Source organism: Rattus norvegicus, chromosome 1 (genome assembly GCF_036323735.1).
Source record: "Rattus norvegicus strain BN/NHsdMcwi chromosome 1, GRCr8, whole genome shotgun sequence".
Classification (NCBI taxonomy): domain Eukaryota; kingdom Metazoa; phylum Chordata; class Mammalia; order Rodentia; family Muridae; genus Rattus; species Rattus norvegicus.
Genome location: NC_086019.1, coordinates 15,777,291 through 15,803,397, shown reverse-complemented (window position 1 = coordinate 15,803,397; position 26,107 = coordinate 15,777,291). Strand labels below are relative to the sequence as shown.

General features: G+C 44.0%; 1 long non-coding RNA gene across 2 annotated transcripts; it reads right to left on the bottom strand.

Annotated features, from left to right (window-relative positions):
* Positions 1–4,721: 4,721 nt before the first annotated feature.
* LOC120098794 (uncharacterized) lies at positions 4,722–20,846 on the bottom strand. Of its 2 annotated transcripts, none has more exons than XR_005497289.1 (2): positions 17,997–20,846; positions 4,722–5,210 (listed from the first exon to the last, which is right to left on the bottom strand). It is a non-coding gene; the product is annotated as an uncharacterized LOC120098794 (long non-coding RNA). The 2 variants fall into 2 exon arrangements; XR_005497290.1 differs by having other exon boundaries at positions 18,139–20,846.
* Between the last annotated feature and the right edge of the window lie 5,261 nt (positions 20,847–26,107).

The following is a 26,107-nucleotide window of genomic DNA, read 5'->3' as shown; positions in this document are numbered from 1 at the left end:
AGGCTGGAAGGAGATTTAACTCTTTCTTGTTTCCCACTCTCTGTCTTGGCTCCTCTCCCCAAAAGTATTAACCTTTACTCCTCCCCGACCTGATGCCCGCCAGAGAGAGTTACTTGGCTTGTGTACCAGCTATGCTCTTCAACTGGACGTCGGCACTTTGTCACTTGGAATGGGAACATTTTGTTTTTATGGTTCTCAGGATAAGATGGCTCAGACCTTGAACATCCCTGTCTTATCATGATGATTTTCCACATTTAAACTCTGCAGTGGTTCTTTTCACTTTTTGTATGTTCATTTCCACATTGGAAGAATGATCTTGGGTGGAGAGCCTTGTCAATTGTTCATACTGTCTTTGTCAGGTCATATGTTCGGATCTAGTTTTCTGGATGCCCCACCCAATGGCTGTCCTCCCTGACTCTCCACTGGGGACCATAGCTGTTGCACAACCATTGTAATCCAGCCACCAAAATGGTGGGGAACTGTTCTCAGAGCAGTTTGGAAGGCACAAGAAAAGCGTTCATGAGGTTGGGGATTTGGCCCAGTGGTAGAGTGCTTGGGTTCGGTCCCCAGCTCCAAAAAAAAAAAAAAAAAAAGAAAAAGAAAAAGAAAAAAAAAAAGAAAAGAAAAGAAAAGCAAGCGTTCATAGTTCTCTAGCTTCAACTTTGGTCCTCCCCAAATGTTAATCTAGAACCTTCTCACCAAATGGCCTGCATAGGATCTTAAGTGGACGTTTCTGGTTTTTGAAAGGGGTTTGACTGAAGATAACAAGTTCGTAAAGGTGATTCTAGCAGAGAGGTGGAAGCAGTGGAGGAACAAGAGAGCAAAGGTTAAAATGCAGAGACAGACTGCAGGCTTCCCGCTACCCAGGCGAGTAGCCAACATCAATCCTCTGGGAAGTAACTTATTTATCTGCATAGTCATCAAACATCTGCTTCATCCCCGTTAGCAGCAAGACCATCAAAAACATTTCCACATTGCCAGACAAGACCTAATCTGCTTACTTTCTAACTCCCACCCAGAACAATAAAAACCTTTTTAAAAACTCCGTAACACATACACATACACATGCATGTGTTCCCGCGCGCGCACGCACAAACACACACGCACACACATACACACACACGCACACACACACACACACACACACACACACACTGCTTCCATGCCTGAAATTCACCTTTGTGAGACACATTGGCCATTAATGAGAGAATGTATCAATCTTTTCAAGAACAGAAGGTCAGTAAGAAAAGCAAGTAACGTGTCAAGGAATGACACCTCTCACTAGTTGTAGACCGCCTCAAAGGGGTGGGCCCTAGACACCCTCAACTATCAAGGGATGAATCTGTACATCCTTGTGATTTGTGAGGCTGGGGAGAGGGTGGGGAGAGAAAGGGAGTACATCTTCCTGCTGATCTTTTAGGCATGCAGCTCGGTGTGGCTTGGCATGAAGAGTTTCCACTGTACTCTTAAAGGGTTAATGCATGCTATCAATCCCAGGGTATGCTTTTCAGCTGTGGAGGATCCTCGAGCATACTGAAAATCTACCAAGCCCTCATTCTCAGAATTTACATTCTGTCTATGCCAAATCTTGGTCTACTTTTTTTTGTCCCCTCACGGATTTTAGCCCAACCTTATTCCGTGTCCTGAGTGAGTATCGCTGAGAGCCTTCTAATTCATTAGTGGGCCTTTTCTCCTTTGGAAAGAAACTTGAGTCCAGCATTTACCAAACGTGTGATTTTTATCTCTCCTTCCTTCTCTTCCTCCTCCCTCCCTCCCTGTCCCAATTTTAACAAGGTCATGTGTAGCTAAATCTGCCATCTTGGTTTCGGTTTCCCGAGTACCGGGGTTAGGGGCTTACGCAGCCACACCCAGCTTCAGCTCAACTGCTTGGAAAGCCCATTGTTTCCTTTAAGCTGTGGCTCTGGTAGCCAAGGAACCTTTCGATCCTGGTTCCCTCTCTCCCTTCTTACCAGTTTATCTTTCCATTCCAGACGACCCCCCCCCCCACATAGGTAAGAAAGCATCCACATATGTTTGAATAGATACAAAATGGACACCAGTAGCCATTGGAGACCCTCTTTTCCTGGCCCCTGCTGCAGAACGTGAGCCTTTTGGTGATGCTTCCGTGCACATTCCTCTCTGCCATCAAGCGGCAACTTTAAATCTCGGCTCACACTTTACTGGCTTAAGGTCATAAATGTTTTATGAGCCGCTGAGCTCGCAGCATTACTATTTTATTGGGAGGCTGGATATCTTTTCTTCGTAGTTATATTAGTCATGAAATTGTTCTCTCCCTTAAAAAAAAGTTAACTTTATGCTTGTTATGAAATAGCAACTGACAGCATACAGGTAATTACTCAAAAATGAACTGATTCATTCAAAGGTAAGCCCAGCCATACAGCTTCATCTTGTTAAAGGAATACAAAAAGGATTCTTCTATCGTGATTGTATATTAAAATTCATTTCATTGAAAAAAGCCGAGACCTGATAGTCCTGCTTTTGTTTTGTTGTTTTGCTAGTGATTCATATTCTGTATTGATCTACAGATAATTTAAGGACAGGAAGGGAGATTTGAAGTTATGAACAACTTGATTTAGTGTAGTCCTTCTTATTCAATTTTATTTAAACTGATGACAATCCGATCGGTCTTGAAGGTCCATGGTCACATCAGAATGAAGTGTGTAAAAACAAAGGATCAAGTTAACTTGAGGATCCTTGACAAACCACTGGGCAGTTCTGAATATTCGTTTTCCCATCTGGCTTGCTTTGTCTCTGACAGGTTCTACTTTCATACTTTATTACTTTTTTATCCAGAATTAAGAACCAGATAAAATAGGTGAAAAGAGAGAAAGAGGAGAATCTTCAAATTTTAAGAAGCTAGAAGCAGACACATCTGTGTCCTCCATGGTGCAAGTCTTAAGGAGAGATCGCATACCTCAGCCGTGGGCAGCCATCCATCCCTTGACCGACTGCCCAAAGGGAGCACAGCTAACAGTCTCTTGCCTGCTCCATACCCCTTTTCTCGGTCTGTCTTCCTGACTGTGCTGTCTAGTGCCCTACTTATTTAAGAGATCCTTATCATCTTCAAACCTCAGTTGGTGTTCCCAGCCTGCAGCTTCTAGGCCCAACTCTTTCCCTCTCACACAGGAAGTGTTGGAGCACTGCTCTCTTGCTGCTGATATCATTTCTGTGGCATTAGGGATAGAGCATGGGACACCATACATGTTAGGCAAACACTCTATCATCTCTACCACATGCTACAGACCCAGCTGCTCGCCTCACTTTATTTCTTCATTCATTTACCTCTTTATTCCACCACCCTTCTTCTGTAAGGCACAAGGGCATTGAAAATAAAAACATAGACAAAATACAATTGTATTTAGGTTCACATGCTTTCCCCGGACTTAGAAGGCCCTGAAGTCGGGGCCTTGAGCTTCCTGACAAACACTTTGCTACTGAACTAAATCCTCATGCCTGAGCTCACATACTTTTATTTTGATATGATATTTGAGTTATCAGTGGGTACATTTTTACACCTCAATACTGGCCTTGGCCTAGCACGTTGTAGCTGAGCAGAAGATATTTCTTCAACTGAGTTAACAGGAGTTAAGCAGTAAGATCCTCTGTGGACAGTCTGTTGGCGGGTCTCCAGGTCTTGGGGTACAGTGTTTCGTCCTCTGTAAGAAACTCTTACACTCCTCAAATCAATTGGCACACACTAAAATAGAATTCTACAAGACACGATGGCATATACCCATAATCCCAGAACTAGAGTGGTAGAACCAATAGGATTCCAAGGCCCAGGTCAACCTGGGCTATGTAATGAGTTTCAGGCCAACCTTGAAAACCACTGAAACCCTGTTTCAAAAGCCAAAACTAATGAAAAAGGAAAGGAGGAAAGAAAGAAAAGGGAATTTTAGGTTAGGCTAGCTTAAAACTTTGGGTTTTGTTAACATGAATGAAAATTTCAGGATTTTATGATAGTTTAATTTTACAATAGCCACTGCACTTCATTGAAGAGGAGGAAGATGCTGGAATTTCTTAGGTACGAGACAAAACAGATTGACTATTGAAAGAGTCACAGCCTTGAGTTTGCCAGAGTTCAGTATGTTATGTTCTGTGTGTCACTATTTATATTAAATGTCATTTGTCATTGTGTCTAAAAGGGAAACGTCTTAAAGGAGGAAGGATTTATATGGGACTAATGGCTCAGCAGTTTTGGTTCATGGTCACATAGCCCCATGGCTTCTGGGTCCATGTACAGTGGAATAGTGGCGACTAAAGAGTGGAACCAACAGAAGAGGGGCAGGCACTCACATGTATCAAACCTACTGATAAAGTTAGAGTCCTCTCTATAGATCTTGCTTCATTAGCCTTGTAGGAGCCTGGCCTCAAACACACGTGCCTGGGTCAGTTTTACACCCAAACCATAACCCTCTTGACCAGGAGGATAGAGTCTTCATTATGAGCAGATGTGGCAAGAGGTCTTGGTGTGATGACACGGAAGTCATGAAAGTAAAGGTAATTGTTTAGTAAGTCATGTGACGAAAACAGCCTCTCCATTGGGTGAAACTGACCCAAGGCCCACAACCAGAGAGTCTTAAGCTGCAGCTTTTAACACCGTTACAGTAAGATTAGCTCTCAAATGCATACAGCACACGGTTTCCCCAAAGGACAAAAATTATTTGAATCAAACAAAAACATCATTGTCATTACATGTATAGGCTTAGCTTTTTCAGGACTTACTTTAATAAAGGTTCTCAAACACTTTGACCCCCCCTCCCTTCTAGTCCAAAGCTAGGGGAGAAAAGACAGTAAAAAGGGGAATGTAGACCTGTTTTAAAGTAGCTCTTTGGGGGCAATTCCAATCTCTGTTCCCAGGATACCATCAATCCAGCTCAGTAATGGCAGGATACCAACAATCTCACTCAAGTGTCACTGAACACCAAACACAAATCGGCAGTGGTGGCACGATCCATCAGAAACTGCCAGGCCTCCACTGAGTCCACACACTGGAGTGACCAGGACCAGCGGGAATGCCAGGACTTCTTTGCCACGCCTCTTTCAACACAGTGAGGATCGCTGAAGATGAGAGACCAACAAAGCTGGTTACACAGGCACCCCTCGATGTCCGTTGAGTTCTACTCGTGTTCTCTCCAAAAACCATTTGTCCTCTTGTGGGTCTGGCCTCATCAAAACATCATGCGAGCCTGCATCACATGATACAACCAGAAATTTCTACTTCAGCATGAGTAGAAAGCCCATAAATATTTAAATTCTGGAATCATGTAGAGGCTAGTATACGTGAATGGGTCTTGTCCCCTGTAAGAGTGGCTAAAACCTTCATCGAAGACGAGAATGGTTATGAAAGGACTCTGATAACGCCAAGTTATCTTGTTAAGTTTATTAGTGCCATTTCTCTTGTGCATCGAGAGCCAGACATCTTTTTTTCCCTACAGTTCATCAGAGAAACTTCCAACCAGAATAGCTCTAGCCATTCAGAGCCACATAAGATATTAAGACAGAAACACTAAAAACATGTCCAGCCATAAAAGGCATTTTCTAAAGGTCAGAAAACACACGTGTACTTCTCTTGGAGTAAAAGGGTCATCTTCGGGTTCCTCACTGATGAGGCCATCCACGGACCCTTAAGTGTGGATTTCCGGTTGTGGTAATGGCACAACAGATGGGCAAGTGCCCAATGTGGACCTGCTTTCTCCATGTACCCTCTGGCAACTGTAGTCATACCAACCCCTGTGGCAATTCTTGGCTTCATGGTGGTCAGGGAAGGTCTTAGGCTGGACGTGGAAGGTTCTAGGGTTCACCATCAACTCCCAAGCTACTTCTCTCACGTTGGATGTGAGAGAACACAGCACAGACAGCTTGGGAAGAGAGCCTGCGTCTGACAGCTGCCATCCCCATCTACCAAGAGCATTTACTTGCGAGTACAGTGAGCTCAAGGCAACTGCTCCAGCAGATTGCACACGGAGGTGACTCTCCCCAAAACATACCACAGAAAGCAAGGGCTGAAGAATGTTTACGGACTTGTGTACTTCATAAAGTTATCCATTGACAGGAAATTGAAATAATGTACCTTAAAGGATACAGAACCTCCTCTTGCTTCTGAAATGTGTGTGTGTGTATATATATATGTATACATATGTTTATACATATATATATACATATATAAATATATTTGTAGTCATGCTATTCTCTGTCTGTCTGTCTGTATCTCTCTGTGTCTCTGTCTTTCTCCGTCTCTGTCTGTCTCTCCTTTTGTCTCTGTCTCTTTGTCTCTGTCTCTGTCTCTTTCTCTCCCTCCCTCTTCCCCCTCTGTGTGTTGTGTAATCCAAACACCTTTGTAGGTTTTTCCCAGTGAGGGAGTTTAGAACTAGCCCCACCACTGATGAAGAAGCCAGCCTCATGAAGCCACCCACAGTGCAGCGGCAAACAGCTGCTTCCTCTGTGAAGGTGGATGTGCACAGGAGAGGAGCTCCAGCTGGAGATGCTTTAGGAAATGAATGGCTTCACCCTGTGTCACTCTTCCTTCACTATTTCCTCTCACTGACCTAGATGGGGAAAGGTAAAGAATTCTGGGAAATTAGAACCTTCGGACACTAGGCAGAGAGGGGAAAGGCAGGCACGGATCCCAGGGAAGTTCTACATCAGAGTGCCATATACACTCTAAAGAGGGTTGCACTTTATCCAAGTTTCATCCTAATGGGATTAAAAATAATTGATACAGTGTATGCTTCTACATCTTTATCTTCCCTTCATGTTTAATTAGTGATCTGAGAAAAAATCGGCTACTTAATATTGAATAATTAACCAGAACTGGTCATAAAAAACAGTCATAAAGAATAGCATCAGCAAAATACACACACACACACACACACACACACACACAAACACACACACATGCACACAGACACACACATGCACACACAGGCACATACTCACAGACACACACACATGCACAGAGAGAGACAGAGACAGAGACAGACAGAGAGACAGACAGACACATACACAGAGACAGGAATAGAAAGAGACAGATACAGAGAGAGAGACAGAGACAGAGAGGGAGAGACAGAGCCAGAGACAGAGAGGGAGAGACAGAGACAAAGAGACAGACAGACACATACACAAAGACAGGAATAGAAAGACAGAGGGAGAGAGAGAGAGAGAGAGAGAGAGAGAAAGAGGAGAGAGAGGGAGAGAGAGGAGAGGAAACAGTATCTTTGTTCTTTCTGTCTGGGGGCATCTACCCAGATGCATAGACTCAGCCAAAGTCACCGCCCTGAGGCAGCTCTGCCCCTTAATCTTTAGAAATCACACTCTAGGCCCCACAGCACTGACCCTTGCGGCTGTCAGGCCAGGCTGTCTGCTCCCCTAGCCTCCGGCTTTCAGATCCTGAGACTTAGATAACAACAGATTCTGTAAGACTTTCCGTTTTTTTGTTATGGTCAGAATCTAATGCGAGCTCACATTTTCTTTTCTGATCGCGAAATGATCCTAGTGACAATGTAAAGTCGGGATCGGGGTTGGGAGGTGCAGAAAGGAGACAGGTAAATAAAACTTTCTTCTGATTCAGATAGAAAGCAACCCACAAGCATGGTTTTGAAATGTGCTGTCTCTGCACAATTCCCTGGAACACTGTCATATTAAACAAAAGCTCATTTCATGTGTTTATTAGTGTATATAGGTATGCATGGCTGTGTGTGTGTGTGTGTGTGCGTGTGTTGTGTAAATGAGGTTTTGCCTCATCATGTACCACAACACATGTAGAGGAGAACCTTCTCCTTCACTGTAGCCCTGGGGATTGAACTCACATGGTCAGGCTCACACAGTAAACATTGTCACCATCTGAGCCATCTTGGATCTGCCAAGGTGATCTTGTAATTCCTGTCCTTCGGTCTGTTCAGATAGTGCACAATATTTATTTATTTCCGTATGTTGAATCAAACTTGCATCCCTGGGATAAAGCAAGCTTGCTTGTGACCTGTTGTATGGCATTTTAATATATTCATAAATCCAGTTTGCAATACGTGTCGAGATTTTTTGTCTCTAGGCTCATCAAAGAAATTGGTCTATAGTTTTCTTTTTGTTATGTCTTTGTCTAGATTGGATAAAAGAGTAATGTTGGTTTCATAAAATGAGTGTAGCTCTGTACCTTCCTTTTCCCTTTCTCTGTACCTTCTTGTGGAAGGTCCACCCACTTGGGGACCTTTGTGAATCATCAGTGCATTGGATTCCAAGCACCTTGACAATGGTGAAAGATGGAGATTCATTCAATCTGTCAGTCTGTCTGTCTGTCCGCCTGTCCGCCTGTCTGTCTGACTGTCTTTGGTCACATGCCTACCATTTATTCTCACATTTACCCTGCTCTAATATGCTGTCTGCACTTGCTTTTCAGCAGCTCAGATCTCTGCCTAGACTTCCCAGTGCCGCTGCTGTGAACAGTTCACTGGTAGTGACAGCTTGCACTGGTCCCCAAGTTGTCACAGTCCAAGCTGGATACTGGCATCAAACGGGCCAGCCCTCCTTCTGGGTTAGCCACGTTCTGGGCACATCTAAGCTAGCTCCAGAGTGTCTCTCCAGGGAGCAATGTTATTGCAGCCTGGTGGTGGTGGGGTGAGCAGTATCCCAGCTGGACACTGGCATCAGGCTGTTCTCCGCCAAATGTCAGACACCCGGGGCCATGTTTTAAAGTTACCTCCCTTCCCTTTTAAACAAACTTTAACATGCTTCGCTATAGTTCGTAAAAGTAGCCGGTGACAACTGAGTGCTTAAGTATATACCACGTGCTATTATAAACAAGTCAGGAGCACATCCAGTCGGGAGAACAAATCCTGATGGTGAATTATGTCTAAATGTCTGTGTTTACAGATAAGAAGATTGGATAGAGGTGCTGAATAGCTCGTCCCATGTTACCCAACTGCTGAGTGCTGAAGGCAAGGAAAACTGAATAATAGGACTCTCGTCAATGGTCTTAGGCACCACAGTAGACTCCCCTTATGTGAGGAAGGTTGATAGTCATTTGCTTTTCTTGAGAATTTTCCATCTTAAAAAGATTTCCATGAACCAGTTTTGATGAATTGCGCTGGGTTTGGGCATCTGGTTACAAATGAGTCCCAATGCAGATGATTGTGTTTGTTGCTGGTATAGGCCAGATTTGAGCATAGATAGGCTCAAATCCCCACCCTATCATCTCTTAGATCTTTAAGCAAGCCATTTAACTTACATCAACATTAGTTTCTTCTCCACATAAAATAAGATTTGAAATCATTGTTACCTTATGGAATTTAAATAAAATCACGCTCCTGAAGCGCTTAGCCAGATCATAATAAGAACTGGGCCTGGGGAAGCTTCTATCATCATGGAGCTCCTGTCTGTAGACAGAAAGCAGAAACAATGAATCATAACTGTTGTAGTGCAAATGGGAAGTTAGGAGATTGGCTCTTCAAGCTGTGCCATGCATATGTGTGCCAGGGTTCAGAGGAGAGTGTAGGGGAATGATGGCCTCTGTCTCATATGAAATGAAAATTTCATATTCCAGAGCAGTACCGCTGTTGTTTGGAATTGGTGTGTTGGTCTTTCCCATTATGTTGCATCAAAGATGAGCTCTCTCTGAAATCATCACAGACTCAAGCCCTCTCCCAGAAACCCACAGTTTTGCACATCTAGGGATAAGCAGGAGCATTGAGAACTTGGCACAGAATAAGCGTATAAAACTGACAGGAGCAACATTACCACCGATACCAGAATCACTAACCTCCGTTTTCCTGAGCTATTCTTTAGAGGACCTTGTTTGACGAGTCCCTTCCTTAGAGGTCTTTCTTGCTGCATAATTGATTGAATTCATTATCCCTAACAAATTATTATTATTCCACCCATTATGAAATATTTCCTGTGGGGAGAATGTGAGAAAAGGAAGTAGATTTCAGCCACTGCAAGGAAACATCTTCCAGGAAAAAAAAAAACAAAAAAAAAAACAAAAACAAAAAACAAGAAACAAAAAACAAAAAACCCTTGGGTAGGTGAAAATTGGAATACTTATAGGAAGACTATTGGTGAGAAAAGGGAACTAGCAAGGGGTGGAGAACGAAGAGTAGTGGGAGAGAGGTGGGTAAGAACAAGGTATAATGTTACATGGGTCTGAAAACATCACAGCACACGAGAGCCATCCCTCTTCATTCTTTTCTTCAAAAATGAATGAAAAAAGAAAAGCACTATTCTCCTAAGTTGAACATTTTTTTGCTAGTCTGCTGACTCATTTCTTAACTTGAACTTGAGCTGTAACTTCTCTACAGGCAGGCTCTGCCAGACTTTGACAATGCCAGTCGATTCTAATGCATGCATCTTTAGCTGGGGGAATAGCTTTCTTTGATAAGGGTGACCTCTCTGATGTCCCTCCAGACAGCAGATGAGCTCACTCTATGCCACCCTAACCCATGGATTCACAGCAGAAGAGCAATCATGTCTATTACTTTTCATGATCATACATAATTTAGTGTTTCCGAGTTTACAGCTCACTAGAATTTGGTGTGCTCCCTTTATTATGCAGCAGGTATCAGAATGCTTTCATTTTGCATAGCTGAGATTTGTCCATCAAACACCAATTCTCCAGTTTGCCTTCTTCTGGCCCTTGAAACCTACTACTCCATTTTCTGTTTCTGTGGATTTAACTACTTTAGCTAATGCCTGTAAGTAGCATTAAGTAGTAATTATCTTTAAGCTGGCTTACAGCGTTTAGGAGACTCCTTTTAAGGCTCTCCACGTCATAGCATGTGACAGATTTTCTTTTTAAAGATATGATAGCAATGCATTGTAGGCCCCAGTTTTCATACATCGTCTACTGAGAGGGGTTAGGGCTCCTTTCGTATCTTGGCTGCTGTGAATGGTGCTGTAGTGAACAGAACTGTAAGAATATGTCTTCCGAGGACTCTGTCGAGTCTTTGCAGATGTAGACCTAGGCATGATGTGGCTGAATTACGTAGCCATTCAACTACATCTAGCTATTGTCAGTGTTCTGCTACAGGCAGCACAGGACCTTCATGAAAAATACTTAAAAATTAAATCCGAGAACTTTCATGTGGCTCAGACTGCCCTGCATTTATAAGGAAATCCAACCCAAGCATAAAAGTAAATTCCAGGAAGAAGCAATAATTATAAAAGTCGTAGGTAAATGTCTGGTCCACCATGCTGCACAGAAGCAGGCTTGTGAGAGCCACATACTTTCTGATGTTCTCTCGCTTCAAACTTTTGGGGTTGCTCTAATCTTGATGTTTATAGTTAGTAACTGCAAGACTGATCCTAACGAGACTTAAAATATACGCATTCTTTTTCATTCATCTGAACGTCAGAGACTTCTGCACACAAATCTCTGTAGTCTCATCCTTAGAAGGGGCAGCTTAGTTACCAACATCACCCAGGGACTCGGTGCCTATGCAGACACAGCTTCTTGCACACGAAGAAGCAGCATGATGGGAAGTTGATTTTGTTCCGTGGCGCATTCACAGCACTCAGTCAGAGAACTGCTAGGCACCACGGTGACAGAAATGAAGGTAGATGGATGGGACTTATAGGAAGACAATGGGTCCCCTGTTTTAATGTTAATTAGCTGGCCTCTGCCATATATCCCATCTGTTCACATACTGTGACCCCAACATACATGCTGGAAGAAGAAATCAAAGGACGAAATATAAGTTAAATGGTTCTCATAAAACTTGAGGTTTAAAAAGGTGGTCCCGATGGCTGATATTTATCCGATGTTACTTTTGCCCTGCCCTTTGAAATCTAATGCAGATATGAAATTATCATTAGGAGAGAATGTTTCTAGCTCATAACTCTGTTCTTCCCTTTCTCGATGTTAGTTATATTTTGCAGACGCTTTACGTGGTACCAGCTTGCTATTAGACTAGCAGCTGTGCGGACCATTGCTTCTGTCCAGCACCACTGTGAGTTTAGAGGTAGAGAAAGATCTGTCTTTAAACATTTATTTTTAAAATAGCATACATACAGAGTATTGGGTTTCATTATGGCAGTAAAACATTTTTTTATGTATGTGAGTGAAACTGTCACTGTCTTCAGACACACCAGAAGAGGGCATCAGATCCTCTTAAAGATGGTTGTGAGCCACCATGTGGTTTCTGGGAATCGAACTCAGAACCTCTGGAGTAGTCTATGCTCTTAACCACTGAGCCATCTCTCCAGCCCCCCCATTAAAACAATTTTTAAAACATTCTATCTCCTACTTTTTCTCCTGACCCCCTGACCCTCTGTGGCCCTCCCCCCTCCTTTTCTTGTATGTTACATGTATCTTATTACCATCCCCCACTTTCTCAGAGCTCCCCTGTCCCATGCTCTTCTTTCAAGTTTTGTAGCCTGTACTGACTCACAAGTACTGATAAACACACATGTAAACATTACAAGCTAAGAGGCACATATGAGAGAGTATGTGGGACATTGTTCTTTCCCCGTTTGTGTTACCTGGCTTAATGCTTTTTCTTATCCACACCTTGTCTCACAAATTGTATACTTTCACTCGTGTTTACAGGTGAATGAAATCCCACTCAGCATAAGGAGCATGTTTTGATTATCCGTTCATCTGACGATGGGCTCACAGTTGCTTCTGTTTTCTTGTTCTTGTGAATAATGCAGTGGTAAATACAGATGTGGAGGAATCTCTGTGGCAGTGACCTGGTAATTTGAACTCTTCAAATGCTAATGGTGACCTTGAAATTAAAGAAGTTCTACTGGGGTTGGACATGCCTCAAGGAAGAGAGGAGAATGAAGTTTCTAAGTGTAGCTTCAAATATTCATTGCAGAAGATCTACCATGGAGTGAGGGTAGGAACACAGAATATGTATTTCCAGAGAACAAAGCAAACAGAGGTAGTGAAATTCCTGACTTCTCTTCGTGCCGTAGTCAGATCTGAGCATCTATTCAGCTCCTATGAGAAGGCTGAGTGTGTAGAGTTTAGGTTACTGCTTTCCATGTACCTGGAGATTATACCCACTGTGCCTCTGGAGGATATTAATATGAAGGGAGATAAAGCAGGAAGGGTAATATGGAAAGCAAAGAGGGAGATGAGAGAAAAGAAGGGAAGGAAAGGAGGGAGGGATGGAAGGAGGGAGGAAGTAGAGAAGGGAAGGAATCTTCAGGACTGAGGAATGGAGAAATAGCTTCTCTATGGCTGCAGTTCCCTTTCAAATAAAGAGTTTCCCATTGCAACTTGAGGCCATTGTTTTCAAATCGTCTATACAAAGTTTAGAGGTCAAGTACACAGATTCTGATGCACAACAGCTGAGCACAGACTTCGGTGCCATCACTGTAGGCTCTGAGGCAAAGAATTTACCATGCTGTGACCCATTTTCCTTTCCTGTAAAACAGGCAGAACAATATCCCTGTTCTCATGGAGGTTTCTAGAATTTCCTGTGATAGGCCTGGAACTGCAGCTAACACATGTATGGTAACCATGGAGCTGCCTACACCAGTGGTCAACAGAACACCTCAGCTGAGCAACCTGGAAAGCTGATCTGAAACATGGGGGAAACCTTTGAGTCATGTTTTAAGAGCATATTGTGATGGGTATTGTCTCATTAAATCTTAACGAAGGCTGTGGCTTCATTCCGCCACATGAGCATGAACCCATTCTTGCCTGAATTTTAGAAAGTCAGGAAACAAAAACAAAACAAAACAAAACAACAACAGGAAAAACAGGGGTGTTATCAAGGAGAACACACACACACACACACACACACAATCACACAGTGTTCTCTACAGTGGCAAGTAAAAGTACTTTAGGAGTTTCAGACTCATTCCTTAAATAGTAAACAATGACTGTCTTGCTCTAAGCATAGAAACAGAAAGAGGAAGCCTTAAATGCAGAAAGGAATGACCCGGGGAAGGGTACACTACACAAATAAATAAATAAGCGACGTGTTGTTTTCTAAAACTGATTTTTTAAAAGGTATCTGTTAGCAAAATCATTAAGATCAATGGGGCTAGCACCATATCGAGGGAAAAAGAAAACCCTGAAAGGCTCGAACAAATATGGTTTCTTCTTAGGCATTTTCTGTGTTGTGTGACCCAGATAGCTGCCCAGGCAATTCTTCAGCCACAGTGCAGTAGCATTGCCCATGCTCAGACAAGGCGTTCCTTTCTGCATTTTGTACAGCTGGATCCCAAACCAGATAATTCTACTCTTGCACCGTGTGAAAAATACCAAGAAACAAATTTTGAGGGGGACAAATCTTATCATTCACAATAACCTAATAATTCTGAAATGAATATTCAGGCATAGTGTTAGAAGACAGTTAGGAGGCACACACGGGGAGAGACAGACTTTCACGCTGTGACACGGCAGAAGGAAAGGGAAGGCATTGCAATCTCAGTCCACTGTTGTCTCATTAATGTCCCTGTCTCCTAGCAAAGGCTAAAATATGTTAAACAGCCTCTTCTCTGACGCTTGGACCGGTCCTGTGACATCGCTATTCACATCAACAGCCTAGGGTACAATGCTGTGGTTCTCAATCTGTGAGATTGAGAATCCTCCAAAGACCACCGGAAAACACAGATATTTACATTACAATTCACAACGGCAGCAAAGTTAGGGTTATGAAGTGTCAATGAAAATAATGTTATGGCTGGGGGGTAAGTCTCCACAACTTGAGGAACAGTATTAAAGGGTCAGGGCATTAGGGAGGTTGAGAAGGGAGGTGAATTTTGACACTAGGGTTTCCACCTTCAACGTCCCTCAACATCGTGGTATAGCTGCGAATCACATCTGCAACAAACACAGGTACGTGGACCTATAATGGAAACTTTCTGTAGTGGGCCCTGCTTTTTCTCGGTTTACCGCACGTGGCGGCGCAAGTCTTTACGAAATTGGTTCCACACCAAGCCTCACCAAGAAGATGCAGTGTATTCAGAGCTGTCTAGGCTTGTCTCCTCTCCTCCTAAGCTCGCTTTTGCCCCTCCCATCCCCTTCTTCCTGCGGACCACTTGCTCGGTCCTTCTCAGTGTCCTGGCATCCAGACGCTAGAAGTGATAGTTTTCCACAACGCCAGACACAACCCACCTGCCTACCTAAGTTTCCTCGACCTGAAATTCCCACTCACGTGCCGTCTTTCTGTTCTACTGCTTGCTACCGTCAAAATCCCACGAGTCTCATCTCAAACCTGCCTCAGTCTCCCCAGATGCCAAGAAGCAGCGTTTTCTTTTTATGCGCTTGCCATTGAACTACGTACCATTGGACATTTGGGACGGTTTACCACACACCACATGCATTTTCGCCCTTTGCTTGTCTTCTGTCTGCCTCTAATCACCAGGGCAGCTCTGTGGAGGGTCTAGAGGGTCTGGGGCCCAGCCAGGTCCTAGCATGGCGTTCAGACCCAAAGCCTCTATTAAATAAATAGGTAAACAGAGCCTGCAAAGAACAGATCCAGTGGGGTTGGGGATTTAGCTCAGTGGTAGAGCGCTTGCCTAGGAAGGCAAGGCCCTGGGTTCGGTCCCCAGCTCCGAAAAAAAGAAAAAAAAAAAAAAAAAAAGAACAGATCCAGTGGAAAGCAGTCTGATATCTTAACTCTTCTCCCTCAATTTTACGGCACTTAATTCAGAGTCCACACCCAGCAAGGACTGAAACACGTTTTCTTACAGCAGTGTCACCTCATCTTATTCCATAAGGAGGTTTAAAAAGCCATCTCCTTCCCTTCTTCTCTCAACCTCTCCCCTTTCCCTTCCCATCTTTTAATGAGTTTTTGGTGTTTTAGTTAATGTTGCAAAGACGGGAATGACACAGCATCTAAACGGAGCAGAGTGGGTCAGGGGTTAGGATGCACGGCTTCTGTTTTGTTAGCTCATACTGCCCTCTTCTGGTCACTGAGCAGATTTAAAACTCGGCTGGGTAAGGAAAAAACACCCCCCCCCCCCAAAACAACCATCTCCCTCCTCCTGTAAACTAAGAAACCAACCAAACGAAAGGAGGGAGGGAGGGAGGGAGGGAGGGAGGGAGGGAGGGAGGGAGGGAGGGAGGGAGGGAGGGAGGAAGGAAAGAAGGATACTGGCTGGTTTTGTGCATCAACCTGATCCAAGCTGAAGTTATCACAGAGAAAAGAGCCTCAGTTGAGGAAATGCCTCCATGAGACCCAACTGCAAGGCATTTTCTCAATTAGTGATCAAGGGTGGGAGGACCCCTTGTGGGTGGTGCCGTCCCTGGGCTGGTGGTCTTGGGTTCTATAAGAGAGAGAGCTGAGCAAGCCAGGGGAAGCAAGTCAGTAAGTACCATCCCTCCGTGCCCTCTGCATCAGATCCTGCTTCCTGACCTGCTTGAGCTCCAGTCCTGATTTCCTTTGGTGATAAACAGCAATGTGGAAGTGTAAGCTGAATAAACCCTTTCCTCCCCAGCTTGCTTCTTGGTCCTGATGTTTGTGCAGGAATAGAAACCCTGACTAAGACAGTAAGTAAAGTCACGAACAAAACTTCTATTGGGAAGAGTAAGTAACAGTGTACAAGGAAATAAAATATGAATTTCTATAACATTTAAAGTCATGAAAATATGCAATGTCACTGTCTATGATGTGTTAATTAACATTTTTGTTTGGAATTTCTCTTAAAATTCAAAATACTGCTGTCTTCCCATTTTTGTCTCTTTGGGGCGGGCAAACACATGTCATTTGTTGAATGAAATGCCACTGGAATGGTCTAGGAGCTTCTCTTCCTTTTTCCAGCTCCCCTGAAAGCTTGTGGGGTAGGGCAGTTTGCTCTGTAACCAGTGGTGTGGTGTCTTGTCTGGGTTCATTAGTTAGGTAGTCAGGGTCCAGGAGCCCACTTAGCTCTTAACTCCACTTCATCTGCCGTGGCTGTAATGCTGCCCTGCTCTGCCTTACTCAGCAAGGATTACAGAAACAGAAGCGAGGCTTTGTGAAGGCTTTGAAAAACCCCAAGGACCACATTCACACAGACTATGATGGTTATTTCCAAATAAGGGCATTGCTACTATTTTTAATTAGAGTGTGTTTGTGTGTGCATGTGTACATGTGTGCATGTATGTGTGTGTGTGTGTGTGTGCGTGTGTGTGTGTGTGTGTGTGTGTGTGTGTAGGTCAGAGGACACCTTGCAAGCATCCATTCCCTCCTTTCCCCATGTGGGCTCTGTAAATCTAACTTAGGTCATTGGGCACCTTTATCCAATGAGCAAGATGTTCGCAATGCGGAAGAACCCAGTAGAAGTTCAGTTTCATTAAAAACAAAACAAAACAAAAAATAACCCTTGATATTTTAAGATTATGAGACTATGTTGATAGTTACAGATCTAAAAGAATTTCTCTGGGCTTTTCCTTTTGTGGAACTCCTCAGAAGAACAAAGAGAAATGACTTTCCTGAGTGATTTCCAACGCGATCTTAAGGAAAGACAGGGTGTTTCCTTAAAATTCAGAGAACACTGAAAGCCAGAGAATATGACTGTAAACACGGAGTTAGCATTGTATTTAACAATAGCTTGTTGTCCTCCAATAGACTTTGTATCTTTAAAAGAAAAAGATCTCGCTGCTGGCTGTACATTATGATTGTGCAAAACTGAGCAAACACACCTTAGCACTCCATGCCCAAGACTCTTGTGTTTCAGCTGATCTAGCAAGGGAAGAAACTTAGGCTTAGAAAAGTTGAGAGGCTTGCTCACGGTCATGTGACTATTACATGGATCTAAGTTGGAACTGGCTCGGCTCAACAGCTTGTGTCAACAAAGGCGCTTGCCACCAAGCTTGATGACCTGAATTCCAACTTTGGGACTCACAGGACCTCCACACATGCTTGACAGCATGTGAACACGAGCTCGCATGCACACACACACACACACACACACACACACAAATAAGTAATTAAATAATAAAAATGTTGAAGGAAAGGTGAAGCCTAGCAGTCCTTTTCTCTGCTAGATCTGTCAAGCCGACATTTGACATTGTGTCTGTTCGCTAATGGAAGATAAAATGCTCTTACCAAACAAACCGGGAAAAAGTACTTTCTGTTTATAAACTTGAAAGCGATATGGCATTTTTAGTTTTGTCTTTTAAGTGATGTAAACTTCTCTAAGAATGTTTTTCAAAATAAGTAATCATGAATTGAAGAGAAATGAGCTCACACACTGGAGGTGGAGGGATGTTGGAAGAATTCAGGTCCGGGGCTGCTTATCCCTGAGCCCTGTTGGGAGAGATAAGCAAAGTCACTCTAAAGGATTTGTAAGCTCTCCTTGATCTAAAGCTGACATAATCTATAAGCACAACATTGAACTAGTAAAGGATCTGTTTCAGAAATCTCACATGTGCTAAGCCTTCCCTGCAGTCCTCCAGAGTAAGACATTGTAGCCTTTTTTAAAAACAGTGACTTCTTCAGATACCTTGATTGGGGCCCTTGCCTAGTCACAGCAGGACCTTGACACGTGTAAGTTGTAACAGTGTTGACCAGACTAAGTTAGAGCTGGGACCCTGGCCAGTTCAAAAATCCACTCAGCTTCTCCCGTTCTTCACCTGCCACCCTCTCCAAAGGGCTTTCTGGACACCCGTCTGAGACTGAGGTTGATATTACTTTGATGCTGGCCTGAGGTTCTGAATCCTGACAGGGTCTCAGACTGTGCAGTTTCCCCTTGCAAATAAACCCTCCTCAAAGTTTTCTACTGCACACATTCAATATTCTCCTCACCTTCAACATCCAAAAGAGCTAATAACCACATATACTGTGAGTATGAGTTGCAATAGAATCTTTAGGAGGTAAACAAATCATTCTAGAAATCACTATTAATTGCTTACAATCCCTAATAGCAGCCTCCCAGGAGATGTAAATTTTGGCCTCAATCCAATGCACCATTACATTGGGCTCTGATAGAAACACAGAGAAAAAAGGAAGTAGAAGGAATTGGAGAAAGAGAACGGCAGACTGAACTGTAGCCATTCAGGAAGACATTCTGGTCAAAGGGATGCTCAGATTGTGTACATTCAAGAGAAGTACATCTCTGTGGAAATCATCAGTGTCCAGAGCTGAATAAGACTTGGTGGAGATGCTAAATACAACATGTACTTATGCTACCTGAAATGCAAGGGGAGGCGGGAAGGTCCTAAGAGTAAGTGGTGGTGGACGACTCCAGGGATTCTGTAGACACCACCAAGCTCACAGAGGCTATGGCAACTCACACAAGACCTATACAAAGTCAAGACGGACAAAATTCTTCCACGAAGATGCTAAGCGGGAACAAAGTTCCACTCCTAACTAGGAAGCTGTTTGCAATGGATAGCTGCTGGGAGAGGAAGTTCAGTTTTGTTTGTTATTGTTGTTTTTCCAATCGAGTGACCCTGGTTATCTCCACTATACTTCGTGGCAGAGCTGAGGCTGAGGAGTAGTTAAATAGCAGAAAATGGATTCAATGTGTTGTGTGGGGTTATTTTTGTTGATGTTTTGTGCTTTCTGCTTGTTGGCTTAGTTTGATTTTTAGTCTTTTATTTTTTTTTTAAAGAGAAAGAGCATGATCTTGGGTGCGTAGGAAGTGGAAGGATCTTGAAGGAAGTGGAGGAGGGAGAAGAATATGATCAAAATATATTATATGGGAAAAGTAGAGTTGGTGGGAACACCTCCCCTAGCCTACCATGTGAATCTGGAGGCTGAACTCCAGTCATCAGGCTTGGCTGCAAGTGTCGTTATTCCACCAGCCATCTTGACAACCACATACCTGGCTTTGATGTGAAGGGCAAGCATCCACATACAGGTCTTGATGCTTGCACAGCAAGCATTTGACTCACTGAGCTGATGCTCCAGGCTCTCAACCCTCAAGCTCTTCCTCAGCAAGGACTGCCATCATCCAAAGATATAAGGATGGGGCTGGATAGGTTGACGTCGAACCCTCTTTATTAGCTGAGTGACAGGAAGCGTATGCTTAGCCTGCAGCCCCAGTTTCAGCCCACTAAGACATGATCATGGCACTGCTTTTATTTTATAGGGCTGCCGTGGTATTCGTGCGACTTAATACAAGCAGGGCTTAATACACAGTTGGTGCTATGCAACTATGATACTGCTGCTAGATTAAGAGAGACAGACGGACGTGAGACTCAAGAGTGGTGGTCACAATATCTAGAGCAGAAGTGATGAAGGTAAAGGTATATGCTACCCCAGTAGATGAAAGAAAGACCGTTCTTGCTCCTTGGTTGGTAGAATTAACATCATGAAAATGGGTACACTGCCAAAGTCAACCTTCAGATTCGATGCAATATCTTTCAAAATTCCAATGTCATCCTTGAGAGAACTAGGGAAATAAAAATGACAATTCAAAACCTTCTATGGAACAGAAAAGACTACAAGTAGACGAAGCAATCCTACAGAGATCGGATATCACAATATCTTAACTAACGTCCAATCACGTGACAGCGCCACGGTGACGACAGACTTCCTTGGACTGCCGTAAAAACAGACAGGCAGAGCAGTGGAACAGAACGGAGAACCTGAAACAAACCAGCGAAGCTATGACTGGTTATGTCTGATGACGGTGGTTCGAATCTGCAGAGGGGCAGAAAGTGGTTTATTCAACAAATGTTGCTGGCTGCCCACCTGTAGAAGAACGAAACGAGAGACATACCATTAACCCTGCACACACTGAGCTAGAAGCAGACCAAAGAACTTACCTTAAAAACCTAAAATGCTGGCATTGCTAAAGAAAAACAGAGAATATTCCCCAGGACATTGGCTTAGACTCCATTATCAAAGGAGCTAGGCTCAAGAGTCCACAGACGGGACTATCTGAAAATAGAAGGTTTCCGGATAGCCAAAGAAACTAACAGCTGAGCAGACAGACAGCCCATAAAATGGGAGAGGAACTTTGCTAGCTATTTTTTAGGCAGCGTCTGCGCTAAGATCCAGAATTAAAAAAAAAAAAAAAAAAACCTCAAGAAAAAAAACAAAGCTTCTGGTCTATTAATGAATTAATGAAACTAATGGCCCAGACCAAGAGGGTTTTTTGTTTTTGTTTTTGTTTTTGCTTGTTTGTTTGTTTGTTTTTTGTTTGTTTTTTGGGGGTTTTTTTGTTTTTTGTTTTTTGTTTTTTTTGTAACTCCCTACAGACTCCCCAGTTCTAGACTCTCTTACCTGGGAAATAAGAGAGTGAACGCAATTAAAAAAATAAACACAAGTGGCCAATAAGTATTTTAAAACTGTTTATACTACCCTAACACCAGAATGGCTGTAAAGAAACTCGACAAGAAATGTTGCAAAGGTATTGGGGGAGGAGGTGTTTTTATTTACTGCCGGTAGAAATGCTAATTAGTAAGTCATTGTGGAAATCAATGTGGAGATTCATGACCTGGCTACTGCACTCCCTGGGCCAACACCCTGTGGTTCGTATCTACTGTGGTATAGAGGCACCTGCATAGCCATATTCATTATTTTTCCGCGTATGAAAAGTAGCTGTGAAGGCCAATTGGTGTAGATGTCGGTGAATAGATAAATGGATAATGAGACGTGCTGAGTGCATATAATGGAATATTACTCAGGTGTGAAAAGTGAGGATTACAGGAAACGGATGGATGAATCTGGAAAGTATGATATTCAGTGGGGTGGCCCAAACTGGGAAAGACACAAATGACATGTCCTCCCTAAGTCTAAGAAGTCTAAAAAGGAGACCAACATAAGGAGATGGGGAAGATTAAAAAGAATGAATGACACAAGAGTCATGGGGAGGAACAGTCAGAGGGGAGACCACACGGAAGAGCAGAGGAAGCATGGGGGTGGGAAGAGATGGGGAGGTGGAAGACAAAACAAACACCAAACTTATTCACAAAGGCTTAAAAAATAAAAATAAAAAAAATACAAATTTCAAGAGCGTTGATCGCTCTCTTCTCAGTGTAGACATGAAAATAAATGTTTAATGTCTCTTTACTGACAATACTAAGCTGGCTGCGCATCAAAAGGTGTTAACTCCTATTTACTTAACTTTTTGTTCTATTTGTGACCTTAAAAAGGGCCTCTTCTTTCTTTTGCTCAGTGCGGGAGATTTCAGTACAGAAATGCCAGGGAGTTCTGAGGAATTCTGAAGTGTTTTCTGAGAACAGGAGGCTGTTCTGCTTACACATGACTCACTTCGGACAAAATAGCCACTTCGGCTACACTCGGTTCCAGAATCACCGGGAGTGAGCAGGTCTCAGAGGACACCGTGAGGGGGCTTCTGCAGCTGGGACGTGGTCCTGCAGAGAAAGTTCTTCCTCTTACCCTGTGGGGCCCCCTGCACTTCCTGTTAGAAGCTGGCAGAAGGGTTTCCTGCAGTGCTGCTTTCTGTCAGGACCGGGCTTCAGGAAGGACACTGTGAAACTGATTACTGCCGAGTACAGAGTTTATTGGACGTCATCAATGCCACAGACAGCTAGAGATGCCAGGCTCTTTGAGCACTAGAGTGGGACAACATGTCAATGTCTCTGAAGACGGAAATCCGAGCTCATTCGGCAGAACTGAGGTCTCCGTTTTATACCTTTCCGAGGGTGGTGGAGAGCTCACAACAAAAGCCTGCAGCCAGGCCCTCTGATTCCTAGACAGGAGGCAAGGCAAGGGGCAGGGAGCAGGGTACCAATACCCCTTTGTTGTTAGCTCATTTCCTAGGTGAGAGATCCTAGAACTGGGAAATCTGTTAGCTAGAGATTTACAAAATACCCCTTTCCGTCTGCTGCAGTCAGTTAGGCCCAGGCAGAGGCAGGATCCTAACATTACATTTTTAGAATTTATGTCTCATCAGAGGATCTCTGTCTCTGTCTCTCTGTCTGTCCGTCCGTCCGTCTGTCTCCCCTCCATCCCTCCCTCTTTTTACCTCTCCCAGTCTCCCCCTCCCCCTTCCTTCCCCTCCTCCTCCCCTTCCTGCTCGTGGGTGCGCACGTGTGTGTGTGTGTGTGTGTGTGTGTGTGTGTGTGTGTGTGTGTGTGCGCGCGCTCTCTCTCTCTCTCTCTCTCTCTCTCTCTCTCTCCCCCCTTCCCTCCTTCTCTCCCTCCTCTTTCCCCTCCCCCTCCCTCTCCCAAGTAAGAGGTAAACACAACTATCTGTGACAGCCAGCCTGAATAATCCCCACAGCATAAACCCTGAGTTTCCGGGTTTCTGCATTATTTTTAGAACCCTCTCAGCTGACTCTTAAGTCTTAGACCTCACTAAGGTCTTTGCTACGGAGGCCATCTCTAGCCGCAGTTACACCTGGTTACGGTGTTTTGCTGGAATTTGGAGTTAGTTTTGTCTAGTTCAAGCTAGTTCACCCTTCCTAGTCCTCACCTGGGAGACTTGTGGGCTGAAAAACCACCCTCAGATCAGGTGAACTCCACCTTTGCCTGTGTCCTGTGAGAGGCATTAAAGGTGCACATCTGTGTAGACCTCCCAGCTCCCTCTCATTTCCCTAGCCCCCAGTCATCTTTCTGCACACCTTTCAGACCACCCTGTCAAGCTGTCCTACAACCATTGCTAAACCCTGGATTTGAGGTTTGGAGATCAGCAGCTCTCAGATGCTGTCTCCTGAGAAAAACTTACTGTTCCCACAGTTGGTTTACCATGAGATGAGCAAATCATGTGTCAACACTTGCAAGATTTTATATCTGTTCAACTAGGCAATTGATGCTGGTGTGGTCTGAGTCACAGGGTACGCCCCAGGAAGATAAGATTGTCTTGATTCTATACACACCGAGCGTAGTAGTAAATAAGAAAGATATCTCAGTGCACCCAGCACCAAGTCATGCTACCTCCGGCTACTCTCTGTCCCCAGTGGTCTCTCCACCTCCATGGCTAGCCCCATCAGCGGCATCTATCTTTCTGCTCTCTGCTGGGAACTCTGTTCACATTCCTAGCCATCTACCCGCTGTGGTTACAGTCACAACTCTCAGAAGCCCGTTAAAAGCAAAACTGTAGATGTTTGTAAGTTGCCATTCGGATTTATATCAGTAAATTCTCACCCCACAGAACATCCACACAATAAACCCAGAGCCAATTGATAATTGATTTATCAACTACCCACGGAGAAAAAACATTGACTTGTAATTATGCATCCCTTATAAGATAGTCATAGATGCCTGTGGCCATTTAAGGTCACACAGATCTGGGTCATCCTTCTCTTTCTCCATCTTGCTTCTTTTCCCCCAACTTCTCTCTCTCTCTTATTTTCTCTCTCTCTCTCTCTCATTTTCTCTCTCTCCTCTCTGTCTCTGTCTCTCTTTTCTCTCTGTCTTTCTGTCTCTCTCTGTCTCTATGTCTCTGTCTCTCTGTCTCTCTGTCTCTCTTTCTCTCTGTCTCTGTCTCTGTGTCTCTGTCTCTGTCTCTCTGTCTCTGTCTCTGTCTCTGTCTCTCTCTGTCTCTCTCTGTCTCTCTCTGTCTCTCTCTCTCTCTCTCTCTCTCTCTCTCTCTCTCTCTCTCTCCCCTTTCTCCCCTCTCTCTCCTCTCTCCAAAACTCTGTGCCCACCTTACTTTTTCACTGTCCAATCACAGGCCTTGCCTTATCTTGTGCCTGCCCTCACCTGCACACAGACATCAACCCACAAACAAATGCAAAGTTCACGAGAGCTAAGTAGGGAGCCCTATAATACGAATCCTGAACAAAGCCACCACTGACCCTTCCTCCATGGGGTGGTTTGAATGAGAATGGTGTCACAGGTTCTACTGTTTGAATGTTTTGTCCATAGTTGATGAAACGGTTTCAGAACAATCAGGAGGTGTGGCCTTGCTGGAAGTGTGTAACTGGGAGTAAGTTTTGAGGTTTCAAATGCCAACACCAGACCCATTCTTGCTGTCTTTGCTTCTAGTTTGTAGGTAAGATGAAACTTCCCAGTTCTTGTTCCACTGACTCCCTTCCGTTTTTCTTTTGCTCCTTCCAGCTACTACTTCCTTTGCCCAGGAGCTGTGTTACCAACCTCACCTGAGACCTTTGAATCTGAGGATAAAAAACTCACACTTAGCCTTATTACTTTAGAATTTGTTTACTGGAGCAGTTTCCTGCCCTATTCTTGTCAGCTGTCAGTTAGCTCTGGCCAATCTTCAGGGCCCCCAAGTATGTCGGAGGCTGGAGACCCTGGGTGCCCCCGAGGCCTTTTCCTTGAGTCTCCTTTTTTTCTCCTGAGACCCAGAAGTCATATCTTCGCCCTTTGCTTAGCAATTGGTTTCTGCCTTCATTATTGACCAAAACAAGAACCAGATTTCAGTATCAGCTCCTCCTGCTACTCCCACCCTCTGAACTATAAGTCCCAACAAACTCTTTCTTCTATAAGTTGTAATGCGGTCTTACCACCACAATAAAAAAGCAGCCAAGGCAGATGCTCTCATTCATTTTCCTATGAAGCATTAAATCTGGGGCGGACGTTTAATAATACAGGGTGTAGAGAGTTTTCAATGTTCCCCAATGTTTATCGGTACTTTGTTTTATAATTATCAATGCTGAGAACACTGCTTTGCATAAGAAAACAGCACAAAATTGCCAGACAGACATAAGAACTGGCAAGGTTGAGTGAACTCAGACCCTAGGGAATCTTGGAGATCTGAGACCTGTAGGAGCTATTCCCTTTCTTTCTGTGTACCTGCCCTGGAACGTGTAACCATGACAACCTACTGAGGACCGTGGGCACTGAGTCAAGTCAAATAACAGCTGGAGTTCTTCTCCATGCTAATGAGGTATCTATGAAGCCCTGAGCCTTCAGCCAGTGAGCTTCTCTTCCTGGGGATCCTGCAAAGGGTATTCAATGTTGGTTCACCCCTAATAAAGTGCATGCATTTATATCCACCATCAAATCAACCAGTAGCAAGGGTCATCTCGGAGTGCTGTTAGGGAAAGGCCTTCAACTAAAGAGCCTTGGCTAAAACTCCCAAGGAAGGCTTTCTCCCCTCTAGCCCCTCTGGAATACTCAGCTCTCGCTCCCAGTCAGACAGGCAGACAGGACTCCTCCCATCCAGGACTCTGCCTCCCCTCTCTGCCTGGTGCCCAGACACCCAGAGGGGAAGCACCATGGACCCCCCAACCCCAACTCTCTGACTCCACTGGAGGTGCCTGGGTAACCCTCAGGAGACCTGAAACCACCACATTTCTCTGAGACTCTACTGTTTCCTCTTCCAGACCAGTGAAGGAA